Source organism: Coturnix japonica, chromosome 11 (assembly GCF_054131305.1).
Source record: "Coturnix japonica strain WE chromosome 11, WE-NBRP24, whole genome shotgun sequence".
NCBI lineage: Eukaryota > Metazoa > Chordata > Aves > Galliformes > Phasianidae > Coturnix > Coturnix japonica.
In genome coordinates, this window is record NC_140673.1 from 17,688,195 (window position 1) to 17,704,287 (window position 16,093).

The window sequence follows — 16,093 nt, forward strand, 5'->3', positions numbered from 1 at the left end:
TGACATGTATAACTGTTTTAATTGTAATGTTGCTTTTCTAGTAGACTTTTCTATAATAGTAAAAGTTGAAATAGTTGCAAAACTTTCCAGTCAAAAAACCAGACAAACAAACAAACAACCTCATCTCTACCGAAAAGTGTTTTGAAAAGCTTATGATGCATTCATTAAATCTGCACCAACTTTGTACAGCCTTAAGTTGAGAACAGTGTGTTACCATTCTATATAAATTTTACTGTCTTCCATAGGCCAGATTGCTTTCTAAATGCAGACTCCTTCCACTGCTGTTATACCTCTGTCCTGGAGAATATTACTGGAAAATCATGAGATGTTACCAGGTGTAGGTTTTACTCAATTTCAGAGACCCACAGCCCTGCTTCTTTGACTGCAATAAGCGAACAGAAATCTGATGAGATGAAGAGGGCACTAGTAGCAAGCCTAAAAGCTCTTCAGACCTTCTGGTAAACCCATGCCTGCAAAAACATTCCTGCAACATAAGCCGTGTTACTAATTTTCCCTTTTTACAGTGGGAAGTGGAGGCATTGTCAGTGTTTACCCAAAAACATTTATAGAATCATAGAATCATAGAATTACCCAGGTTGGAAAAGACCTCGAAGATCATCAAATTTAACCACAGCCTAACCATAGTACCCTAACTCTAACAACCCTCTGCTAAATCATGCACCACATCCAAATGGCTCTTAAACACATCCAGGGAAGATTTAGAAGATTCATGGCAGGATCAATATGTGGAATGGAACATCAGCTTTGCTCTTAGGTAATCCTCACTTGCGTCAGGGCCTCACCTTAACACCAGACTTTGAGTGCCTGCCTGACTCATCACAGTTTCTTTAGCAGGCTAAAGATAAAGCCTGTATGGACCATTATTTTATTTTATTTTATTTTATTTTACTTTATTTTATTTTATTTTATTTTGTCTATTTTTACACCAAATTCTTTTCATTTCACCAATATTTGTAATCATAGCAAACATATTTGGCACCTCAGTTCCCCTTTTAGCACAAGATTTGTCTTTTGTGTTGCATTTTTGCTGAATTAAACCACAAAAATGCTCAGTTGCATAGTTATCAACAACATAGTACTTCTTATTAGAGAGACAAAGAGGGAGTACATTGGAAAAAAAATCGTGAATCTCATTTCTGATCCTAATGAAGCAAGTAACCCATTATACCAAGGTTAATTTGTTGACTCATGATTTCCACTTATCCAATGATATACTGAATCATATGAACAAACCTCTACATCTAATCAGTTTTTTTTTATTGAATCCTGACCTTTTATACACCTTCTTCTTGATTATGAATGACAGTGACCTTTATCTAATTTAAAACACACATACTGATGCAAAAATATGCAAAGTACACATGTAAATTCTGAATTAAGATGAAGATGTGCATAATCTTCCGGGGAGAAATTGCTTTAGAGAGATGTTTATATTAGAGCCAATTGAGGGTATGTGGGGAGAAAAAGTGAATTAGTCAGAACTCAGATAGGCTTGGAGGAACAGCTGTGGAGATGCTAAAGTCTGTTTAGATTTTCTGAGCTTCTATTTAGAATCCTGAAATGTCAATATAAATATCATTTTTTATTAAGCTATTCAGCATTTTACAGCTTTCATGAAATGATCAAAATGCAATAAAGTCAGACAAAATACCTCTTCACCTATGATTTAGTAAGCTAAGCCTGCGTATTCCATTTATGTTTTTAAATAAGTAATATTCATTTTCTGCAACACAAAACCTGGGTCAAATTCACAACATCAAAAAAGCTGGCTGGTTCATTTTGCTATTTGTCTCATTAAAGAGGAATGCTGTGAGTATCATCTGGAGACGCTCTTTTCAGACCAGGATATAATTAGGTACTGCTGTAAATACTGAAAAATACATAAACAAATGAAACTGTGGAGTGACTTTAACATAGAAAGAACTCCTTAAATTTCCTTTTGCATTTCTGTGTTCATCACTAATGGGTCTGCACTGAAATTACAGAAGATGAATCCAGCCGTGGGCACAGTCTGAACTGCTGTGTAATCCTATAATCCACTCTCCCTTTTCACAAGTCATTCATTACTCTGAGTTGCAGTTAACCTAAGTTGTTCTTGCCTTGTTCTAGCCTTTCTCCTAAAATAAATAAATAAATATACGTACACAATAAATTTGCAAAACTCTGTGTAAAGACTGTCAAAGAAAAAATCTAACAAATGCACTCCTCTGAGAGTCTCAACCAAACAGTACCTGGCATTAGCATGTACTTTCATGATTAACAACAGGGGGTTGTCAGACTGCTATTTCTGAAATAAACAGATTTATCCTGACAGATAATCAGCAGTTTGCACTACTTAATACATGTTATCATCCACCACTGACATCATTACATTAAAAGCACACTTACTGTAATCTTCTGTAGGAAATTAAACAGGTTTTATGATACATATTTGATTGACTTTTGGGGGCACAAACTGGAGCCTGGGGGAGAGACTGGTACATTAGAGAGAAGGTACATATCAAACAAGACAAAGATGACCCTAATAAATTCCCTGCTGCATTTAGTTTTTCTTAATTAAAAATTTAAACCCAAATATTCTGGATGTAAACCATGAGCAGCCTTTTGTAATATCATTGGCTGTCCCTCCTACTAACTGAGTTCTCTTCTGTTTCTGTGTCTGTCCTCCTGCCTGCTCCATATAAAAACTAGCCACATAATGCACTTGTGCAAGTCATCTGATCTTGTTATTTAGACACTTATTTTTGAGTTTGACTCAAAGAGCAAATGTCTACACTATTAGGGGATGACTTTGGTCAGTGCTATTGGGCACCCACAGCATAATTTTCTGTCAAGCTCAATGCTTCTCTTAACTTTCAGGTGTCTGTGTGAACCTTCCCTCCCTTGAAAAAGGAAACACGGGGTTATCCTCAACTCACTGGAGATGAAGTGCAGAAGCTGCTAAAATTCTTACTAATGGAACAATTGGGTGTGCACTAGCACTGCAAACAACAGAAAATATGGAACAATGTCTCTTACACATGGGGTCCCTTCCATGCTGCCTACTCACTCAGCTGTCGGTTTCTGCAGTTTGGAAACAATGTGGAAAACAAATTTTATCTAGAAAAACTGAATATCTCTCCCCTGTAGCCTCCAAGTGAACCATTGTTCTCTCAGCTGGAAAGGTGATGGGAATTATATACACACACTCTCAGATTCAATGGAGCAAATTTAAAATTTCTTTCCTTTGTTTAATATTAGGTTGTCAGTTAAGATTATACTATTATTGTTCTATAAACTTAGCACTAACCCAAAGACTAGGTAACAGTAATTGCACGGGTTCTTTTACTTGCCTTGAATCAGTGTTTCATTCTTTTCCCTAACACAGTTTCTTAGTCACAGGCTTTTCTGTAGAGGCAATTCAGATATCTATGTCTTGGCTCCAGTGGCCTGTTGCAACTAGATTTATTTCTCCAGTGGCAGACACTGCATCCCTTTTTCAGTTCTTTACCTCACATAAGATGCATTTGTCTCCTCTGCACTCCTCCTTCGTAACTTGGTAGGAAGAGAAGTACAGAAGAATAGTCGGCTACCAAGGGATCCGGTTTTATCCATTCACATCCATGCATTTTCATATAACATTCCAGCTAAGGTTAAAAAAACATTAAGTAAAAGAAAGAATAACCAACCAAACTAGCAGAATTAAGAAAGAAAGGAGGAGGAACTCCTTTATATGATAAATGTAAGCTTTAAATAAATGCATGGCAACATCATGCAGACTTTAAATACATCTTAAATTCCCATGTACACTTTGTAGAGTTATTAAACCTAACCTTGAAGAAATATTTATGGATTGGGTAAGCATCCCTTACCCTCATTTTCCCCTTTATTCCTCTCCGTAACATTTTCATCTCAGTTGTTAAAACTAATGCAGAATTTCACCACAGATCTTCTGCCTCAGATACACCGGACAAAACCTCAGCACCTGATACTCCAGTGCAGAATGGAGAAATAAATGTTAATGTAGCCAAGCAATTTCAAAGGTTTTGTTAGTTTTGAAAGTGTTGAATTTCTGCTGACCCACATTCTGAGTATTTCTTGTACTCAGTGATGTTTGACGTTGTTTAGGTTTTCATTTACATTAGATATTTTATGTCCAAAGGTCAAATGAACACAGCTTTTGAGTCAGATGCCTACTGGCTGCATTTCTTATAGTTATCTTTTCACACTGAGAGAAATAAAAAAAGTGGGAGACAGTTCAAGCTATCCCAAATAAACAGACAGAAGTAAAGCAACAATTACTTTTCCTGTGTGGACTGCTCTTGCTCATTTCTTCTCAAGAGATAACACTCTCTGACATAACGTCAGATAACCATGTTCAATGTTTCACAGACTTGCCATTTAAAGATTCATTTCCACTCCACTTATTTTCTTTGTATCTGCCCTTCTTTTGGTGCATTTCAGCTGGGAAAATTTTCATGCAGACTCCCCAGAACATGTACTGGGGGAAGAGGGAAGCAAAAAGGTTCCAAAGTGGCTTAAAGCACCTCTAAGAAATGATAAAGGGAGTACGGTAGGACAGAAAAATAAAGTGCTCTCGTGAGAATAGTTGCTTGCATAAAACCCTCAACTGTTACTGAAACTTCAGTGGAGTTCCTGGGGAAGACGGATATATAAAGCCTCAGGTTAATTTCAGTCATTACCAAGCACTTTACATCTGCTGAAGAATTCCAAACATATAAAAGGATGTCAATCCAAATCTTCAGATCAAAACAAATAAACAAATAAATAAACAAACAAACAAATAAATAAATAAATAGCAACTTGAAAAGCTGTCAGTAGGTGAGTTACAGATCTGATTCAGCTTTTAACCCCTAGAGGTATAAGCACGCTTTATCTGTGAAAGAAACGCAAGATCTGTACTCTGCAATGTTATATTTTAACAATGTACTCCACAAAACAAGGCAATGATAAAAAAGGACAATATGATATAATTGTGTATGGGATTTGATGAGAAGCTGTGGGGAATTTATTCTTTCTCTGCAGTTATAGGAAAAAAAAAACAATAAAAAAGCATTGACTGAGGATTTTGTTGACAAATAGATTTCCCATTTATAGCTGTGCATTTTCTCAAAGGCTTTATCACTCACTTTTTAGGATTCTCAAATTTTCTTCATTCTCTAGAATATTTTTAAGATATAGTTCAGCAAATGCATGACTTTAAAGAAGAAAGCAACTAAGAACTTTAAGAAGTTGGATGGAACTTATTAACAAGCTCTAGAGCATCCTTTAAAATGGTAATTTATCTTTTAAATTATCTTCCTTAAAACCATCAGAACCTGAGGGGAGTATGAGTTCTGCACTGCGTACACCCACAAAGTGTACTGCATCCTATAGACCGCAGCAAGACATACTACAGTGGAGTGTAGGGTAACTTATCTTGGAGAGGTTTGACTGAGTTACTATAGCAATGGCATGTGTGCAGAGGAAGAAACACCAGTAGAAAAAAAGGTACTGACCATAAAAGGATACTGACAATTTTCTATAGAAAACTGTACCGAGTGGCCTAAAATGAAACATAAAGGTTCACTCCCTTGAGAGTTTCCAGAAAATCCAGTCAGAAGCTCAAATAATGTAAAGCATCTGATTCCTCCTCATTTATTTCAGTGATCAAGGAATTAAACTGAGTTATGTCAGGTGAACCTGGTGAACCTACTAGTAGAATCGAGTACATCATTTGGAAATAACTGTATGAAATGCTGATGATGACTCATGAAGGAACACTTTTGTCCCTGTTATGCATTGGCCATTGGGTAAAAGGTGGAAAGGAAGCCGGAAATAACTGCATGCTGCTATAATATTTTATTCCATTTACAAAAAAATCTTCCTCAGAAAAACCTTTTTCTCTCTTTTCAAATCTCCAGTGGTGAGTCATCTAATTTCGTCACTGTGCATCACAAAACTCCACAGGGATCATCTTTACTTCCCAACTTTATCCTGGCCAGAGATTTAGTCAAACAAAAAATCCTGACTGTATATCCTTAAGTTCAGTCCTCTAAAATGTATTTCCCTCCTTTTTCCAAGTACTAAAGAAGTCTCTTTTAGAGTTTTGATGTTGTTGTTGTTGTTATTGTTGTCGTCATTGTTTTTTCCTGGGGAGAGGCAGGATGCATTAAATACTCCTTTTCCTATAAATCCAAATTTCTTTGTGTGGAGCAGATTTCTAGCAAGAATATATTTATTCTTCTCTGTCTAGAAAGGATTCTAAAAGGTTACCTTTTAAACTTCTATATAAAAATATATAGGCTTATGCTCCCTAAGTAACATCAATTTACTTAAAATACTCTGCACTTGAAAGAGTTAATACAAATTCTAATTACAGGATAAGAAAGAAAGGTCAGAATCCACTTACATCATTGTGAAGGGCTTTTATTACACACTGCTATAAAACATATTTCTTTTTTCAGTTGCCATCCTCACAGGGTAACCTGCATACCAATAGGATCTCCAAAATGCCATGAAGCAAGAGATATTTATCTGCTAAATTCTACGTACAGCAACCTAACAAATGCCAGAGAAAGAAAGATTGCCCTCTGCACAGCAATACTTGTGTAGATGTCTTCTTTATGCTAACAATGACAAGGCTCTCTAGGTTTGTACTGTACTCCAAAATCAGAATGCATTTTTTTCAAAAAGCAGACTGTATATCAAAGAAAAAAGATGCATGTTTGGGGCACTGAAATACTTTGTATAGGGTACAAGTACTCTCTCCTGAAGCAAGCTAGCTAAAAATATCTAAACCTGAAAGATAAAACTGAAAATATATGCCTCAGGTATTCTTGAAGAAATTAGGGTATGTTTGAGCACATCTACGTTTCTCTTTCTGTCCTTTCTGGTCACTAAATATTCATGTTAATTTCTGTCTAAAGATTCAGAGAGCTCTTTCTTGATTAACTTGGCTGTGTTAAGGAGAAAGTCAATAAAAAAGCTCCAGATCTAATAATTGTCATTTCTCAACTTCAGCTGTCTGAGAAAATAAACAAGAACTTTATTGTGGGACAAGCATAAATCAGAATAATTTTGAACTTTTTTTCACTGTATTTCTCTTCAGGTCCATTATTTGGAATTTATCACATTTGAAGTTGTTTTTGTAGTTACTTTAATCATTTGCATCCCCAAATTCTGACAGCCAATTCAAAGAAATATAGGTAAATAAATGTAAGAGTTACTATTTGCTTTCATAACACCAGCACTGTCAGATGCATTACATCAGTATTTAGTGTTGTAGATGCTGAAAGTTAGAAAGTAAGTAATGAAGTAGTGCCTGACTTTCCTTTTCTTAAGGAGGCTTTTAGGAATCATATCCAAACAGTTGGTCTTGGGTTGCACTTTGCAAAGCGAGCACTGCCTCTCCAACCTCTCTAAACAATAGATATTAACACAGAACCATGAGGGTTCAATTTCACTACTTTTGCTGGCAGTCCTATTAACAATATGTTTATCTTGTGGGCTAAATTTATGACAGGCCCATTTGCAGTCTGGCCTGAAGTTTCCTTGTTTACAAAACTGCAAAGTTAAAGGTGACCTTTTTATTTCTGTTAAAACCTTTCAACAGTTAGTTCTGCTCCAAAACCAGCACCTTAATAAGGGTTCAGGCCAGAAAGCCCTCCTGATGCTGTTTTCCTCTGGGGGGATACAGAGCACTGCATAAACTTACATGCACATTAGAAAATGTTTTAAAAAGAAAACACAAACTTGCATGAAGATTGAATTTGCAGATTAGAGAGCTGCTCTGCTAAGATCATACCTGCCATTACGGAAAGGAAAAGAAAATGTGTGCATGTGTGGAAGGGGGGTGAGGTGGAGGGGGGGGGGGGAGGGTATATAGCGGGTTATACAAACAGAAAAACAGCCGCTCTATCAGTTGCACCTATACACAAGTAACAAAAGCATTAGGCACCTGGCACAATTCTATTAGGACCTAATTCTGGCAACAATACACGTCATTACAGTGGGATCTGATAATGAGCAAACACTGGAGGCATTACACGTCTTTAGAAGAAGCAGACTTCCTACCTTATTAAGACTGATAGAAGGTAAGTCCCCCTTTAAAGAAAGTTGTAAGTAAAACCAGGCAGCAGTTGCAGTAAATTGAGTCCTTTCAGTCACTGTGTACATGCAGCAGTTCTGCAATAAGGGAAAAATATAATGGGAGGAGCAGCTGTGAACGAGTGACCTCCTGAAGCTGAGTTCTCTTTGTGAATCAAGCACTGGGAGCCAGTGCCTCTGATTTGCATGGATTATCTCCACTTGAACAGATACATTTAAATTAACTGGCACAGGGGCACAGAGATTAAAAAAAAAAAGAAAAGAAAAAAAAAGTCGGGGGGAGTGGAAGGAAAAGTAAGTGAGTGAGGGAGGGAAGGAGAGCGGGAGCGAAGGAGAGCGGGGAGGAAGAGAGGAAGAGAGGAGAGCAGACGCTCAGTTGGATACGCAGCTCAGGCAGCGCTGTACCTCGGAAGAGCTACAGCTCCCTCTTCATGTCACTGCTGCGAGATGAGGAAAGCTGTCATTATGGCCGAGCTGGTAACAGATTTCCCCCACCTCCTCCCCCCAAATTCTGATGGTCCATTTGATCAGATTTCTATAAACACTTAATAACTCAGTCTGTCACGCAGTGCGGGTTTTATACTGCAAGTCTCAAATGCTTATAAATCTGGTAAAACCTGCTAAATGATTTTAAGCGTGGAAATATTTTGAATGGAGTAACTTGCACAAATTGAGATGGGATATTTGCAAGTGTCCCTTGACAGATTTATTATTTGTGAGTGTGCAAGTGTCTTTAAAATACATGCAAGCAGCACTGAAACTACTGTGCAGGAGGCAGAAGGTGGGGTTTGCGCCAGCCAGTGTTTCAACATTATCTAAAATCAATCAAGACAAAGAGAGACAAAAAATTTGCATTCAAACACTTCAGAATTTCTCCCTTATTAACATAAATATCACAAATATTACCTGTTGCACATTCCTGATTTGATTTAAATGCAGTACTTAAGCTGATTAGAGAAATATGACAATATGTTCAACCCTCTTGAACCTGCATCCAATCCAAGAGGAAGCTGATCTAAACTTTGTTTCTTTTGTTTAGAGTACTTCAATAACTTACTTTCACTTTTTTTTTTTTTTTTTTTTAAGTGGATAAAGCGAGTAGATTGCCTACTCTTTTTTGCTTATTTCAGAAACTGCAGTAGCTGTTTTCTATTCTAGGGTGTATGGCAGTCTCTGGAAAGACTGGTTATTTCTTGTGTGTCCCCTGGCTAAGGGCTGGAGGTAGCAGGAAGGAATGAAGCAATGAATTAATATTGTGGTGATTTTCAAGTTGAAAGAGCAGCATTTTGCACATTATTTGGATATTAACAAAAATTTCTTCTCAAGAAAGGTGAATATGAACTGGCACAGGTGGAGCTGGTGGAGTCACTATGGAGGCAATCAAGAACTTTGAAGATGTGGCACTGAGGGGCACAATGGGGATGGGTTGGACTTGATGAACTTAATGATCCTTTCCAACCTTGATGATTCTGTAATGTAGACTTTTATGATCTTTCACATGTAGTCATACTACTTGGAAATTATCACAAAAGTTAGGAATGGAAGGTAGTGGAGTCATCGTCCCTGACAATGATCAATAGGCATTTGGATGAGGAGCTCTGAGATATGGCTTAGCATCTTGTGGGAGCAACAGTAATGAGATGATGGTTGGACTGGATGATCTTGTAGATCCTTTCCAACCTTGTGATTCTATGAAAGCAAAGCAGAACAGCTGATCACACGTTGCCACATTCAGCAGTCAAAAATATGAAGGAATATGATACCTACTCATTGAGAAATAGCATCTGGTGAGATTTGGTGGGACAAATTATCCTGTATTGGCAGTTGAAACAGTTCAGCTGAACTCTGGCTTGTAAGAATCTTGTCTTCTGCAAAATACTGCTTGTTCAGAGATCAATAACCTGAAACTGTAAAGACAACAAGGGCTAAACTCTGTCTCCAGCTCATCTGCAAATTGAGTTCAGTCCAACAAACATTTGTTGTATATCCATTGCTGAGCCACATTTCTGAGGTTAAAGCTTATGGAGTTTTCTCTGCAGGATCCCAACATTTACTTATAATGCAGATTCCAAAATGATGCCTCTGCCTGAACAGAATATATGGTAAGTACTATACTTAATCTAGTCATGAGAAATTGCTTCTTGGAAATAATCACATTTACAGTAAAATTTGCTGCAGATAAATGATCACATAGATATTGGACAAAGTAGAGGAGAATATATTTGGATTTTGTAATAAATGTGATGTGACACAGTTATTGGTGTCTGCCTGAGCCCCATAAACAAATGCTTCCTCTGAGAAATGTGCTCAGTTTACTGGACAAGGTTTGGAAGATTAATTGTTTTATTATTAGGATGAGAGAATCCTTGAACCACACTGTACATCTGAATATTTACCTGGGTAACACGTAACCTACATGAAACCCCATCCATCTCTGTGCACTCTCTAGAACTTCACAACATGTTCTTTGGTCATATCTTACTTGTATGTTGGACCACAAATTTTATTTCTTATTTTCATTATTATTACTATTATTATTTTTTCCCCAAATAACTGCTCATCAGGTAATAACATTAATTTGACTCCCACAGAGCACTGAGAAGTCAAGTGTTAATGTCAAACCTGTATATAGCTGCATCCTGATTGAGGACTTTGAAAAATATGGACTGTGAACCAAATTTGCTCCTTTTTCTCTTTACTCCCTTGATATGCTCATCAGCATTTTAGAATGCCAAGCTGATAATGGCACAATAAGTCTGTACCCCAAACTCATATGCCCACACACAGAGAGAAATAACGAAAATAGAGGGGGACTTTCACCTTAAAAGTACAGTGAGAGGAAATGCCTATGTAAGGAATCAAGGCAGTTGTGGATGGTAAATGACAATATGGAGAATATGAACTGATTGTGGAAACTAGGGAATGTGTCTTATTCTCTGGAAATATTTGTATGCCTGAAGTGTCATCTGCTAAAATTCACAAAGAGAAGACCTTAAGAGAGATGTGGCTGGAGGCAATGTTGAATGAAGACATGGATTTGGGAAAAAGGTGTAAGAGAAAGCAAACTGAATGGGGCAACTGGGGATTTACAGACCCTTGTTGAGTGAGAGGAAATGAGAGAAAAAGATCAAGCAGGAAACAGGGAGATAGAGAAAAGTTAAAAAATATGTTTGCCATCTGGGAGACTAGAAAAATACAACAGACAAAACCAAAACAGAAGGTAGAAAAAAAGTGAAAAAGTTAATTCTAGGAAAGAGTGCTGGAGACTACAAACTAAAGATGAGTAAGAATGATAGATTAGTTTGTGAGGAAAAAGAACAAAATGCAGGATAATTTGTGAACAGAGGGTAAAGTAAATTAAAAAGAGAAAAATTAATGCCTACATGCATTGAGAGTCTCTTAAAGAGAAACAATGAATACAGGAAAATCCTATTCTGTATATATTAATACAATATATATATATGCATATATATATTTATTCACAGTAGGAAAGGGATGCAAGGAAATTTCCACTTGACTAAATCTGATGTAATTAAATAATTTCATTTTAAGTAGGGGAAAAATGACCAAAAAGCAAAGCTTCTGTGAACTGGATCTCACTAAATAACCATGGAAAAAGCAGGATTGAGATAAATATTATTAAAGCAAAACAAATCTTAAGAAGTACAAGGAAATCTTGGTAGACACTCATATAATCTTGATACCTCTTATTGTACGCAACAAAAAGAAAATCTGGTCAATGAAAATTCAACTATGTATGCTAGGGGAATTACTGGTGGTTAATCAGTTAAGAAGAGGAAAATATGTAGAAGAAGCAAGGTATCGAAGAGTGTCTTTTATTCAGGAAAGATGTGATTAAAACAGATGACCTTGTAGATCTGCCTTCTAGTAATGTGGCAGATTAAAATGAAGTGAAAAAGTTAAGGATGCATCTAACATAATCTGTTTGGGCCAAATTAGTCAGCATGCTCACCAAGTCAAAAGCCTGGGAAAGATGAACTATTTCTGTTTTTGTTCTAATAAACTGTCTAAATGGTCTAAAAACTCATGAGTTCACTCATTAAAATGAAATGTGTGCCCCGGTGGTGCAAGTGGTAGGAATGCCGCTCTGCTTCACAGAGGCTCAAATCCCGGGGGGTTGGACTCGATGATCTCTAAGGTCCCTTCCAATCCGCATGATAATATGATACTATGATGATGATGATGAAATGGAATAATCAGTAAAAATAAGGTTTTAAATTTCAGAGGGCAGATTTCGGTAACCAAAAAGGTCTTGAAAGTGAAATAAAATAGACTAATCTATTCAAGGTTTTGAATGTGGAGGAGCCTTGGAATTATTTTACATTTAAGTTGATAAAGCCGTGTGAAATGTGTATCTGAAGTCAAGTTATTCCATGAAAATGAAAACCTTTCTCAAGAAGAACATTAGAGAAAAGACATATCAGCAGACACAGATGTGTTTTAGAGGTCACAAGTGGAAAGTACAGTGAAAATTGTCAATAGCCAAACTGAACAGTAATATGGCATGGATATTAAACAGCAGAACAGTCTTCTCAGGGTTAAGCAAGATGAGAACAGATAAAACATGGGACATCTATACAACAAGGATTCAGTGAAAATAAATAAATAAATATCTATTTTTAAAAAACTCAGTGACTACTTAGCATATGTTTTCAGTAATATTGACCACAGAGGAAACAGGATAAACAATAGAAACGAAGTCAAGATTATAGAAATTAGGAAACTGGAAACAAAGCTTAAAGCACCATACATCCAGACTGGGAAGAGATATCAAATAAACTCTACCCCACAATTACAAGAAAGAGAACATGAAATTCCAAACCCAATTGGAAGGAGCTCAGACATGGCTGACTGGATAACAGCAAATACATTATCTGTTTCTAAGAGAGGCCCATGCAGTTACAAACCTTTTAGTTTGACCTCACTTGCTTTAGAAAAAATATTGAGGGGAAAAATGTAATTGAAGGCAGGGTGGTAAATGGAAAATGGGATAGCAAGCAAAAAGGATTTACTAAAGATAGATTGTGCCAAATAAATTTGTTATCTCTCTTTAATGAGATAACTGATTTCTAGACAAAGGATTTGTGATACATCTTATTTATTTCTTTGCTACATATGATACAGCATCACATAGGAAATCAGGGATGAGGAGAAGAGTTGAAAAGTGGGTAAGAAGAGATTGTCTGACAGATAGATGACAACAGGTGGTATTGAAAGAAGCAGCATCAAACTGCAGGAAGTTTACTAGCTGGAATCCTTAAAAATCAGTCTTGGGATTGACATTAAAAAAAAAAAGTCCAAGTATAAAGAAATGAAGTATGAATTCTGTAGTTTCCATTAAGCCAGAAAATGGTCACAAAAAAAAATATTAAAAAAAAAATAAATGAATAACTGATTTATTTCTGTTACATAAAACATACATGCACAAGTATTTTGTAGACACACACACAAAAGGACATATAAAATATGATATTGTATGTGCTTATAATAAGAAGAGAAATAGTCATGCTCCATACAGGCATGAATGTCTGAGTGTGTGGCTTTGTCTGAAATCCCATGCATGGTCTTTGACACTCAGAGTCAAGAAAATATGCCGAATCTAAAACAACAGCTGAGAAGACAACTGCAATGCTCAGCAGACTGGAGAGCCATCACTCCAGGAGTGGAATTAAGAAGTTTTTCTGGCTTTGTAATTTAATGCACAAAGCTGAAAGGCACTATAGCTGATGTCTATAACTGTATTATTATACAATAGGTCGGAAAACATCTGTATGAACTTATGTGATGAATCTGAAAAAAAAGAAAAGCATCTTGTGTTCAGATAAGAAATGCAGAAATGATTCTAACCATCAGAACCGTGAAATTTTAAAACAGACTTCCCAAATTCATGTTAAGAGTAGAAAACTAAACAAAAACCTACTGCATTTTAATGGAGAATTATTCTTTTATTATAGCCATTGCACCTGGTCCCCTATGCAATTAGAAGATTAGGTTCAAGACATTCCTTACATTTTCCCCTAGTTTGCATTGAACATATTGATCTATCATATGTCTTCTCCCTCCCAGTTTTTTAGTGCCAATCAGCGTCTTTGTTGTTGACAAAGAATTGAGCAGATTCAATGGCGTGTCACCTAAGAATAGGCTGTCCATTCATTCACTGTGTAGTCCTTCCATTTCCACCCTTTATTCTGCAACATGCCTTATCAGGAAAGATTATGATGTGGGTGCAGTGATTATTTTGGCATCTGGCACAGAACCTATTAGGCCCTCCATCCAAGACAAGAAACGAAAAGGAGTATTGAAAGGTACAAGATAACATAGCACACAGAGACAAGAGTAGAGTTTACTAAGAAAATGTTTCTGAAGTAAAAGAATGAGAAAAGAGCATTACCTTTTAGCTTGACTGAGATCACAGAACAAGTCAGGCAGTGTCAGAGTGAAGGATGTAAGAAAGATTAAAGAAAATGGACAAAGAAATGCAAAAACATTTTTTACTTAACAAGAGGCTTGATTTTGATTCACTTATAACAGAGGGCACTTTGATTTATTTAGATCCACGTGAACTTTCTTGCACAGAAATTGTACAACCTGTTAACAATTCTCTGCTGATTAGACAATGAAAAAGTAGCAAAGAAGCAGTCATGGTTATAGCAGCAGAAAAGCCAAATACCTTCTAACAACTGGCTATCACCTTCATAGGACGTTGCTACATTCCAGGGAGTCCACAGTCCAGCAGAAACAGCTAAGTACCTACAAGACAGATGAACATGAAGACAAGGAAGTGCTTGCTGTTTGTGCTGTTTTTGTTTATTCCCATTTCCAGTATTGGTGGACATGAACAATAAGCAAACACATTCAGATGAAATAAAAGCTCCCAGATTTCTCATAACTTATCATTAATTTATTTTAAAACTGTAGCTAAAACCCAAACACCACAATTATCAGTACAAAAATCATCTGAAGTACTACCAGCAGGCCCAGAGCTGATTAATTCCAGAAAGAAGAATCCACGATCAGGTTTCCTAAGAATAAATGTAGATGAAACCAAAAGCCTTTGCCTGATGGAGGCAGAACCAGTCAAATTTCCTGACTGAAGAAAATTAACCATCACAGAAATGGCCTAGCATACAAGCAGCCAGTTTTGAAGCTCCTATCAGGAAACTGTTCAGGCTTAACATTGCAAGGAGTTCATAGGTTTGCAGGTCAAATTGCAAGCCACTCAAAAGCTAAGAATCCACTTCCCTAAGTAGTTTTTCCCCATATATTTTTCACAAAATATGTAGTTTACATAAATAAAAGTCTTTGTATGATGAGAAGTTATTTCACTTCAAAATTCTTCTACAACTCCTTTTCTTTTAATGCTTGAAAATATTTAGATTTATTTATTTATTTATTTTCCATTTGGAGGGGATCTAGGATATCTGAAGTGGTTTCCCAGATCATGTGAAAAAAAGGGGGAAGAATAAATGCTCTGAATAGTTTGAGGTTTACCTATGATGTCTGTAGGTCATGAGACTGATAGTTCAGCTATTTATTTTTCTGTAGAAAGAAATGATGGAAAATGCATTTTAAATATATTTAGTTACAGAATAAGAAAGGGAACATAATAGAACATTCCAGAGAATGCTGAAACTATCACTCTTATGTTGCTTGTAGTGACAGCTTTCCCACACTTTTTCCAAAGCATGGAGTGCCTATTCAGCCAAAATGTGGTGGACAATCTTTATAGAAAAAAGGTGAAATTTAATTCCAAACTCAAGGCTGAATAGTGTAATGAGCAATAAACAGGCTATGCATTTAATTTCATTAAGTGACATGTATTTCATTAACAAAAGCGTTAGCAGAATTAAAACCTCACACTAAAGGAATGAGAAAATCATCAGTGGCAGCTAAAAAGCTGCTGCAATATGGCACATATTGCAGAAGAACTGAGAGTGATGTGGGATTAAATACATATGAAATT

The 16,093-nt window shown here is 36.4% G+C and overlaps 1 protein-coding gene and 1 long non-coding RNA gene across 11 annotated transcripts in view; one reads left to right on the plus strand and one right to left on the minus strand.

Annotated features, from left to right (window-relative positions):
• ADGRL2 (adhesion G protein-coupled receptor L2) overlaps positions 1-8,489 on the minus strand; it is a 373,380-nt gene extending 364,891 nt beyond the window's left edge. For 6 of the 10 annotated variants that reach the window (XM_085512238.1, XM_085512236.1, XM_085512214.1 and 3 more), the window contains exon 1: positions 8,077-8,468. The gene's annotated coding sequence lies outside the window, so the exon portion shown is untranslated. Of the gene's footprint in view, positions 1-8,076 lie in introns of all 10 variants that reach the window. The other 4 variants (XM_085512226.1, XM_085512232.1, XM_085512213.1 and 1 more) reach the window with 2 other exon arrangements.
• Positions 7,962-14,910, plus strand: LOC146759046 (uncharacterized). The gene is made up of 3 exons (XR_014933026.1): positions 7,962-8,096; positions 10,149-10,211; positions 14,830-14,910. It is a non-coding gene; the product is annotated as an uncharacterized LOC146759046 (long non-coding RNA).
• The last annotated feature ends 1,183 nt before the right edge of the window (positions 14,911-16,093 follow it).